This window comes from Neomonachus schauinslandi, chromosome 3, assembly GCF_002201575.2.
Source record: "Neomonachus schauinslandi chromosome 3, ASM220157v2, whole genome shotgun sequence".
Classification (NCBI taxonomy): Eukaryota; Metazoa; Chordata; class Mammalia; order Carnivora; family Phocidae; genus Neomonachus; species Neomonachus schauinslandi.
Window position 1 is genome coordinate 91,430,006 of NC_058405.1, and position 10,694 is coordinate 91,440,699.

General features: G+C 48.2%; 1 non-coding gene across 1 annotated transcript; it reads right to left on the bottom strand.

Annotated features, from left to right (window-relative positions):
• Positions 1 to 6,149: 6,149 nt before the first annotated feature.
• LOC123324458 lies at positions 6,150 to 6,253 on the bottom strand. The gene has a single exon (XR_006539826.1). It is a non-coding gene; the product is annotated as a U6 spliceosomal RNA (small nuclear RNA).
• Positions 6,254 to 10,694: the final 4,441 nt, after the last annotated feature.

Consider the following 10,694-nt stretch of genomic DNA (forward strand, 5'->3'; position numbering starts at 1 on the left):
GAGGAGGAATTAAAATGCTAATAAACATACTCAATTGCACTGGACATCTTAGATAGGCAAATGAAAACTAAAGTTTGAATGTTTTGCCTATCAGAAGCAGATTTCAAAATGACAACACTAAATGTTGGGGAGACACAGAAACCCTTGCATACACATCAGGATAGATATGGTTTCACACTTTCTGGAAAGTAGTTTTACTTCCAAAATTTTAATTCAATTAGGGTAGCTTTAGTTGCAAGTGTCTACAGACTGATTTAACCGGTTTGTTTGTTTGTTTATTTATTTAAGATTTTAAAATTTATTTTAGAGAGAGAGGGAGAGCAAGAACAGGAGAGGGGCAGAAGGAGAGGGACACAATCTCCAGGAGACTCTGTGCAGAGAACAGAGCCTAACACGGGGCTCGGTCCCAGGATCCTGACATCATGACTTGAGCTGAAACCAAGAGTCAGATGTTTAACTGGCTGAGCCACCCCAGCACCCCATGATTCAACTGGTTTAAAAGGGAATTTATTGCCTCAAATAATCACACAGGGAGGGGTGTGTGTGTGTGTGTGTGTATGTGTATGTGTGCACTGTTGGTTTTAGGCATGCCTTAATTGTGTAATCTAATGAGAAAGACCCACTTTCTCTGTGTCTATGGTGTCACCTTTCTTCAAAGACTACTTTTTTATACTTACAAAATAGCTGCTGCTGTTCCGGCTCTCACACTTTACTGTCCAGGGAAAGGGAGATCATCCCTTCCCATAGTTTCCAGAGGCTCCCAGAAAATGTTGCCTCCTGATTTATTAATGTTGCATATGGCCAATATCTGAGCCATAATTATTCTCAAGAGGTACCAATTAGGAACAAAAGAGAAATAGGATGGGGAAAGCAAAGACAAAAAAACCCAGAAACTTGAATTATTTGGAATGGATTAAATGGGAAGAGCACACAAACGGGAAAATTGTCAGCTCTTCTCTCTTCACATGGCTCTCTGCCCCATTCTCCCTCTTCTCTCCTTTTTAGATTCCAGTTATAGGCCTAGTTTCTTTACTGTATCCCACCTTTCTCCTATGCTCTTTTCCATTTGTTCCATCCATTGAGCCTTCCTCTGGGTATTTTCTTCCACTGTATTTTCCAGTTCACTAATCCTCTTTGCAGCTATGCCTAATTACTTCTGAAATCTACCCAGTGTGCTCTTAATTTCCTTTTTTTTCAATTTTAGAATTTCAACTTTTAATAGTTTGCATGCTCTGCTGAAAATTGAATGTAATCTTTCATTTCCTTAAGCATATTTAACAGAAACTTAAGGTTTGTGGCTGATCATACTACCATCTGGATCTACCATAGGTCTGTTGTCTTAATTGTTTCTCCTAGCTTTTGATTATGTCATCTGACCTATTCAAAACTTCATTATTTTTTGTTCCACGCCAGACATGGTATTTTATTTATTTATTTATTTATTTATTTATAAATATTTTATTTATTTATTTGACAGGGAGAGGAAGAGAGAGAGAGCGCAAGCAGGGGGGGCCAGAGAGGGAGAAGCAGGCTCCGCATTGAGCAGGGAGCCTAATGCGGGTTCAATCCCAGGACCTTGAGATCATGACCTGAGCCGAAAGCAGACGCTTAACTGAGCCACCCAGGTGGCCACCTCAGACACAGTATTTTAAACAGTGTTAATTTGAGATCCTGGATGAGGTTACAATTTTTTTAAATTATTATATTGTGGTAACAACACACAACATCAGATCTACCCTCTTAACAAATTTTTAAGTGTACAATACAGTACTGTTGACTACAGGTACAGTGTTGTAGAGCAGATCTCTAGAGCTTATTCATCATGGATGATGTTATAATTTTTTAGGAAAGATTTATATTTGGTTGTGGCAGCCTCTGAGGCTAGGGGCCCCACAATCCTGGATCACCATAACCCAACAAATGTTGGGCTTCAGACTCAGTGAGAGTGGGAAATACTCTTAGGGTGTAGTCCTTTGGGGCTCAAAGCCTGGGATGCCTGGGATGTTTACCAGGACATCCTTAGTGGGCCCAGAATTCCAATATTTGTCCCAGACCCCTGTGAAGCCTGACCCCACATCTCACTCACGTTCTCAGTGTCTTTAGGAGCTCCTGGAGGGGAGTGGCCCCACGGTGGGGTCACCACTCTGGGCTCCCCTCCATTCTCAGTCTTGGCACCCCAGGCCCTCCCCACTTGGAAGCTCTCTGAAGGCTTCTGACAGACGTTTACTTTCTGTCTCTCCACTTTGCTGGTTGTTCTCAGCAGGAGTCTGCCATCACCAAAGTGGAGATGATAATGGACTTCAGAATCCGGTTAGGTATGGGTTCACCTTCACCCCCATCTTTTAATAACTGGGTGGTCTTAGGCAATTGTTTAATCTTTCTGAGCCTCTGTTATCTCTCTGAAAGAAGGGGTTAATACCCACTGCAGGATTTATTTGAAGCTTAGAAGTAACACATGTAATGTACTTAAGAATATCTAACATGTGGTAGGTACTCAAGACATGCAGCTTTGTTTTTGTTGATGTTCTCAAAGAGTCTTCGTGGCTCCGTCACTGCGGCTCTAGTGCCCTGGATGGGTCTCTGGGATTTTGTGTGCATGACATCCAGGAGGCTTCTGGGGGCAGTGATGAGTGGGCCAGGCTGGGAGGGAAGCTGGTGGGAACCATGATTTCTGGGCTAACATCTCTTAGAGGTCACTGGGGCTTGCCTGGGTCTGAGCAGTTGGTGGTAAGAGGCCAAGAGAGTGCTCCAATCACAGTCAGAGAGGAGAGGACCAGTCCACGCCAGGAAAACTGGGAGATATTAGGAGGCAGAGGGTGAGAGGAGGCTGTGAAGCGGAAATGGTCTGCAGGTCAGACACTGGATGGGGCATGGCTGGGGAACAGGCCAGGATGCAGGAAATGGGCTGGGATAGAGATTCGGGCCGAAGTTGTGGCCGTGCAAGGTACGTGGGGCCCTTTGAGGGTGAGATGGGGCATTATGTTCTTAAGCCTTTTGGCTCTGACATTTTGACTCTGTCCCTTTAATACTGAGGATATTTTGACCCATAAACTCTTTGCATATTTACATTTTAATGGGATTATGCAAAACACTGATGCAATCTTATTGTGAAACTATTTTTCAGACCAAATACCATGCCAATTTAATTATAGGTTTTTATATAGTATAATTATAATTTCTGTTATTTTTTCTTATTTTATTGATATTATATTAGTTAAATAAGTTCTTTTCTTTTTTTGAGAGAGAGATAGACCTAGAGTGAGAGAGCATGTGAGCGGGAGTGGGGGGCAGTGAGCAGAGGGAGAGGGAGAGAGAGCATCTTAAGCAGGCTCCATACCAGCATGAGAGGACCAATCCCATGACCCTGAGATCATAACCTGAGTCAGACACTTACCGACTGAGCCACCCCAGCACCCCAAAATAGGTTCTTTTTTGGTTAATTTTTATAACAAAATTTTACAACTAATTCACAGATCAGTTTTTTGTCCATTTATAATTTTTCTTCTGTTATTGTGTGTGTGTGTGTATGTGTTTAGCCATTAATTTTACCAACTTCAATTTCTCTTGGAAATGGTGCAGATCCAAACTTCACAAGGAAGGTTATAGTTGTTAGTCATTTATACTTTTTTCCTCCAGTGCTGATTATGTTGATGTTGATGTACTTTGGGCTGATTATTTCTACTGGTTGATAGTCTTTATTAATTCTCTAAAAAGTAGGTAGTTATACCTTTTCTTTGTTCATCTATCAGAAATTCATGAACAATTTTGTGAAATGGAGAAACACAGGGGAAGAGAGAGAAGTATGAGGCTTGTGATGAGAGGAAAAGACCAGAAAGTCAAATGAGAGGGAGGCCCAGAAACATAAGTGGAGAGGAGGCCAAGACGGTTGGGTTCAGAATGTCCTGCTTCTTAGCTGGACAGTAATTTTGGTCAAATGAGGGGCCTCAGCTGTGGCACTGATGGGGCACAATGGTGACCATTGTCTTGGGAGAAGACCAAGGTGGTCAGACACCTTGAGTTGAAGTAGGGGTGCCTAGAAGAGTGTCACTTTGGGACTTGGATGAGAATGGTTGACAACAGGGGTGGCGGCTGTGACGGGACCCTGTGAGGCTACCATGTGTGACCATGGTTCCACCAGGAGGCCGTGCAGCTCAGCAGAAAGTGCTCGAGCTTCCGAGCAGGACGTGCTTGTCTCTGACTCTGCTTCCTCACTCACCAGCCAGCACATGGAATAAGTTACTTAGCCTCTGCCACTTTGGTTTCCTCATCTGAAGAGTGGGGATACCTTTCTCTGAGAGTCGCTGTAAGAATGAAGCTGAGGCACACAGGTAAAATGACTGCCCACAGAAGTCTCTCTGTAAATGGTAGCTCTTATGACTATTAGCAGTGCTCCTTGGCAAAGACCCACCTGGGTCAGGAAAGAGATGGCAAATGCACCATAAGGAGAGTCTACCAGAGGTGCCACAGAAGCCTGGAGAGCGTGTAGGGAAACCACAAGGATTAGTGTTACAGCCTGAGGCTGGTCAGAGGGGCCTTGACCACCCAGAAGGGGGGGTGAGGGGAGGGAGTCAATGAGACCGTGGAGAGCATTGCTAGCCTTCGCAGATCTCGCATCTGCTGGGACAGAAGCCACGAGAAAGAACTACCCCCATCTCAATGTCCTCCCTCCCATCTCCCAATGAGGCTTCCCATGGCCAAACCCAACCCGTTGGTTCCAACCAGACAGGGCTCTGTTCCAGGGCAGAGAGCAGGGTGGGCAAAGGGAGGCCCCAGGCTGCAAACTGAAGACATCTAGCACAGATTCAGGAGTAGGCTCTGGCATGTGTCTGCCATTTTTGGAGCACGAGCTCACCTCCAGGTTCCAGGAGCGAGCCTCGGGTCACAGAGCCAGGTGGGCGACGTGGAGAGCCTCGTCCAATCAGACAGCTTCCCAGTGGATGGGGCTTGCCATGGAGCTGCTCTTGGAAAGGTCAGGGGTAATGTATTCCTCCTCTCGAGACTCACGGTACCGTTGAAGCCCATTCACATGGACCCCGCAGCATTTCAGGCTTGGAATAATTCAGACGGGAGTTCACCTGAAATTTATCTTTGCTGTATTTACACAGAAAGACCTTAAAAAGATAGCCGATAGTGTAAACATGGATAATTACAATATTTCAGGGGAGGTTTAACATACCAAAAGAGGAAAAAGGAATTTTTAAGCACAGCGGCAGAACCCACCTCTGGACACTGAGAAAATTAAAAATTGTTCTTTTCGATCACAAAATCATGCCCATGGGATCCCATATGATCCGGAAGGTGATTCAGGTGCAAGCCAGCTATCACCTGGTCTTGTTTGGTCAGTGCCTCAAGAGGTTGATACCCAACACTGGTTAACAGCAAGTTGGGTCCTGCTGGGGCCAAAGTCAGCCTCCTTCCATGCAAAGGTAGCATGGGGTAGGAGTGGGAAAACACAGTCCTTGCAGTTAACAGGTCTGGCATGGACTCTGCGCGTCTTGGATTCTTTGAGCCTGCTGAGCCTCTATTTCCCCATCTGTGAAATGGGTGAAGCAATACCCATCTCATGGGCTTTTTCTAAGGATCACCAAGATCCTACGGCGATGGTCCTATCACAGTAGGGCCTCAGCTCCTAATTCCCTTCCCCCCCACTGGTCCAGAAGGAAGCACTGGGGACTCCCCAAGGACCGCCCAGGCTCCTCCTCCTCCACATCTGCCTGGGGCCTGCCAGGGAATGCTGGTTTGGAGGCAGAGGGTGCCGCCCTGTTATTTGGTTCAGACTGACCCAGTTCCTCCCAGGCCTTGAATCCAGCCTCTTGTTTCTGTCACAGCAAAGTCTCACCCTCTCGATCACACGAGCAATGTCACTAATGGAAAGGGTATGGCAAGCTTTGGAGCCTACAGACATGGTTTCCAATCCCAGCTCTGCTGTTACTTACACAGCAGCAAGTTTCCCAACTTCTCTGAGTCTCTGGGCAAGCAAGATGGCCAACACTGCTTTGCAGGAAATGTCGAGCACCTGACACAGCCCTTGGTCATTACAGTGAATGGGTCATCGGTCGTTATTGTTGTTAGTATAGTGTGTTCAGACCTTTCTAAATTGGTCAGAACTCTGGCTTAGCTGTTGGGATTTTTCCCTTGATGGGAAGTAGCAGACCATGGGGAGAATCTGCTGGCTTGCGTGTCACCCTTGCCCCAGGGGCCATGCTAATCTCGGTATTGTTCCAATTTTAGTATATGTGCCGCCGAAGGGAGCATGGGAATCTGCGGGTTTGGGGGAGATGTGATGGTGGGGAGAGGGGATGGTGGCTGTGACATGGCCACAGTGGCCTACAAGGGACCCTGGTCTGTTTTGCCCAAGCCCTGCTTTCAGGCAGGGATGCACTGAGCTCGCCAGAGACAGAGCATCCTGAGGCCCTGCTCGGCATCCTCCATTTCCAAGCATGCGAGTGTGGTCCCAGAGCACATGTCCTGGCCAAAGGAGCACAGGAGACTCTCACAGCGTGACCTCCCCGTGGAAGAGATGAATAATAAAGCTCAACGCCTTGCCCACGGCACCATGGAAAAAGGCGTTCATCATCTTAATGGCACCTTTCAGATGTCTGCCTTCTCTGTGGCCTCTTCCTCATGAACCCCCCTCTCGAAAGCAGTCTATGTGAGCTATTCCTGGCATGTCCTGTGGTACAAAAGCGTGGTTCATCTTTTCAAGGAGACATGGGGAGGTTGAAAGTCAAAGCCATTGGAACAAACCTTGGCTTTGGAGACCAGTTAAGTGCTTATTAGGCAAGTGCTCGCTCTCCCTGAGAAGATGAGCAGACAGAGTTTGGGGGCACTGGCGATAAGGATGAAAAGGGCACAAGATCTATGCAGTACATACTGTCTTGGGGTGGGGGGGCCCTGGCTATTGGGTCATCGCCTGGTCCTGGAAGGACTCACAGGCTCCAGCTTCAGCCAGGATAAGCCAGGTGGGGAGGGAGCCGTGCCTGGTGAGGTCTGCAGGAAAAGCAGGGGTACAGCTTGGCTTGGCTTTGGAGGAGAAGTGTGCCCTCCCTTCAGGCCTATGGCCACTGCCTTCATGCACACAGGGATGGTGGATCAGCTGATGCTGCTGGGAAGAGAGGCTTGGACTGGGGCTGGGAAGATCTCTACTCCTGCTTTACAGAGAGGGTCAACCTCTCTGGGCCTCAGTTTCTCCCTTAGGACAGCAGAGATTGTATATACTTGTCTCTTTTCTACCTAAATGGTGGGCTGGAAGCAGAGGGTGATAACAATGTCTCTTGATAACCATGTCTTTTGGCAGAAGAGGTGTCCTAGCATCTCAGGAGGGCCAGCCAGACCATGACCCTGGTGTCTTTTGGTGAAGGAAGGCAGGGTGTTGCCAGAGAACAATGGATGCTGGAGCCACCTGGGGGCATCTCCCACTTTCTGAGAAAACGAAGGTCCTCAGAGTGTGTAACCTTTAGACGTCCAGGAGGCCCATCAAGACCACTGTGGGCACAACTCCAGGGTGTGGCCAGGATCCCCTCTGGACCAGGGGAGTGTGGATGAATAAAGTGCTGTGGGTTGTTTTTTGTTCCTTGTTTTGTTTTGTTTTTGTCTTTGGTTTTTAGGAAAGAAAGAAAAGAGAATAAGAATGAGAGTCCTGGGGATTCACCTGGGGATTAGGGGGAGGTCTCATTCATTTCCCAGGGGCAGCTGCAGGGGCATGTGGGAAAAGGAGAGATTGGTCAGGGCCTCCCACCTTTTCAAAAAGAGAGCCACTGTGCTTTTATTTCTGCTGCATATCACAGTTCTGATTATGATTTCAATGGATAGAAGATTCCTTAGCTGAGCCGGTTTGAAAACCAGTGCTTGAACCATTGGTCAGCTAGACTGGGAAATTCTTTGCAAACCTCTTCTTTCGCCATGCCAGGATCTCTGTTCTGGCTTTCTCTTGCTGCATTACAGAGCACTCTGAAACTTCCTGGCTTACTATAGCATTTGTTTTCTTTCATGAGTTGACTGGGCTCAGTTGGGCCATTTTCTATTGGGGTCTCTCTTGTGGCTGGAGTTGGAGGGTGGGCTGAGCTGGAGGGCTGAGGCTCAGTTGGACAGGTCACCCAGCATAGCCTGTCTGTACCCCAGCTGGGCGGCTGAGAGAAGGGGGACTAGCCGGGCAGCTCTCTTTCCACGTGCCCCTGCTGTGTAGACTTCCTCCCAGCATGGCGGTCTCGGGGAAGTCAGACTTCTTACATGGAGTCTGGCTACTTCCAGATGCATAACCTGGGAGACCCTGGCAGAATCGCAAGGCTTTTTATGACTTAACTTCAGAAGTACAAGCATCGCTTCTGTCACATTCTACTAGTCAAAAGCTAGTCGCAAGGACACGAAGCTCATTGGAGGCCGTCTTTGGAGGCTGGCTTCCACAGTCCCAGAAGGAAGGAGGAGAACACAGGCTTGACCCTTCCCTGCCCTGCCTCTGCAGCCACTGTCAGAATTTGGAGTTGGGGGCCTTAGTCCAGAGACCTGTCCAAGCTCCAGAATCGGGGCTGGCAGAGTGGGCAAAAGGAAGCCCACACCCTGCTACTTGTCTCAAGTTCTTTTTGTAGGGGATACAGGCCTCTGCCCTATGACTGAGATGAGAAATGTCACTCCCTCTTCGGGAGAACAAACCCAAATCCCTAATTCCAGCACTCTGCTGTGGAAGTGAAGTCATGTTTCCAGATACATCTGTAATATGATTAGGCAGTGAAGTCTACTTGCCTGTCCGGGCTGAGTCACCCCCCAGCCGGCCTCTTGTTTCTGATGACTGTCCCTCTGACAAATCTAAAAGCAGGAGTCAACTCAAAGGGGAGCAGGAGAGAGGTAGAGTTCGGTCCCGTCTTCCTTCCAGGATGTGCGCTAGCAGGAGACTTCTGGCTTCCTGAAATTATTGCTGAAACTCACACTCTTACAACAGTCAGTTTCAGACACTGTAATTTTTCACCAGTTCTGCGTGGGCCCAGCTGGAAACTTAATCCCTTGTTTTGCTTTAGCTGTCATATTCCCCAAGGATTTAAAATACTCTCTCAGATAGCCAGGCACAACCATCATTTGGCAAAAGCAGGGTCCTGGCAACTAAGGAACATCAGTGGCCTCTGTGTCAGCACCATCTGGGAGGTGTTCCCCACAGATGCACTATGAGGCCTGAGAGTCCATCCTTAGGGGGAAAAGATCTTGCCTGGGTAAACTGAGGACAACCGAGAAATGAGGCCTCACGACGTGAATATGGCATCTCTGGTCAGGGGGGATGTGGTTGGAGCCCCAGGGCAAAGTTGCAGGATTATTTCCCGTCCTGCTAAACTTCGGGGAGACCCCGTTTGAGCTCCTGGCTACTGCGGGTGGCATTAGCATTTTCAGGATTCCCACCTGCTCTCTGATTTCCTGGGGAGCCTCTCTTTCCTCTCCCAGCAGGACAGAGAAGACGTCCTTGCAGTGTGGTCGCTGCTTGGGAACAAATGAGCAGAGAAGGGGGGGCAGGAGGAAGGTCCTTGGGCACCGTGAAATCAGCCGCCACTTATCCTGGGAGGAGACCCCCCCCCCAGAGCCCTTGAACTTGATGTTGTTCTGTCATGCGTCGGGAGAGGCTCGAGTGAGCGTGTGCGTGTGTGGGGAGAGAGAAGCGCCGAGAAAACAGTTAGCCTCTGTTAGTATTTGATAGGCAGCCAAAGCACTTTTGTTCCCAAGCCCAGCGAGCTACCTGTGAAAAAAGAAATTGCTTTTCAAGAACATTCATCACAGCAAGTGGCTCTTTTCCTTGTCCTCAGACAACCCCATTCCTAGGCCTTTTCTCCCATTAAAAACTCCTCAGATGTGGTAAAATAAATAAAGAGACAAAGGGGAGGTGTGTGTGTGGGGGGTGGCCCTTGGGAAGGTGGAGGCTGGGGAGGCACTGTGGGCACCGAGGCAGCAGGTGCTGGGGTCTTGCTGGGCCTTGTGCTGTGGGGCCCACCTGGAGTCCCCTTTTGAGTAGAGGGTCTCAGGCTCCACAGGTGTGATTCTGAAATTCGGGAGCAGTTGTGCTGAGAGTCATCAAGCTCTGAACCTCTAGGAGTCTCTGTCCTGTCACCTGTTCCTAAGGGCCCTCCTGACCACCCATACGCAGGGGAGCCCTCCCTCCTCATTGCTCTATACTCACCACTCTGTATATTTCCTTTATGATACTTAACCCCATGTGGAATTATTAGTTTGTCTCTTCATTGTCTACTCCCTACCCAGTGTCAGCTCTCTTGAACACTGCTATATACTCATCAGTCTTTGTGGGATGGAGAAATAAACGAGCAAATCCAAAATGGGATGCTTAGGGCAAAAGGTTCCATCCAATCCAGGATGTTATTTTTCTGAGTTTTTTTTCAGCAACAAATTCTATTATTTAGTGGCCAGGCCGACCAGACCCCAGGGCCTGTTGTGTGATCTCTGTGTGATCGGGGTTAGCTAGCAGGTTTTGGGAGGGCAGCTTACTACAGAAGGAGGCCACTGACCTTTGGTTTCACTGTGTGACCTTGAGTAAGTCTCCCCCATCGCCTCCCTGCACCTCGGAGTGCTACTAAATGAGATTAATCACCCACGTTGTGGTATTTCTGTAGAGATTATAGTTGATGTAGGGAGGGTTACGAACTGCGTGCTTGTGTTCCCGCACAACCCAATTCATATGTTGAAACCCTAACCCCCTATGTGGT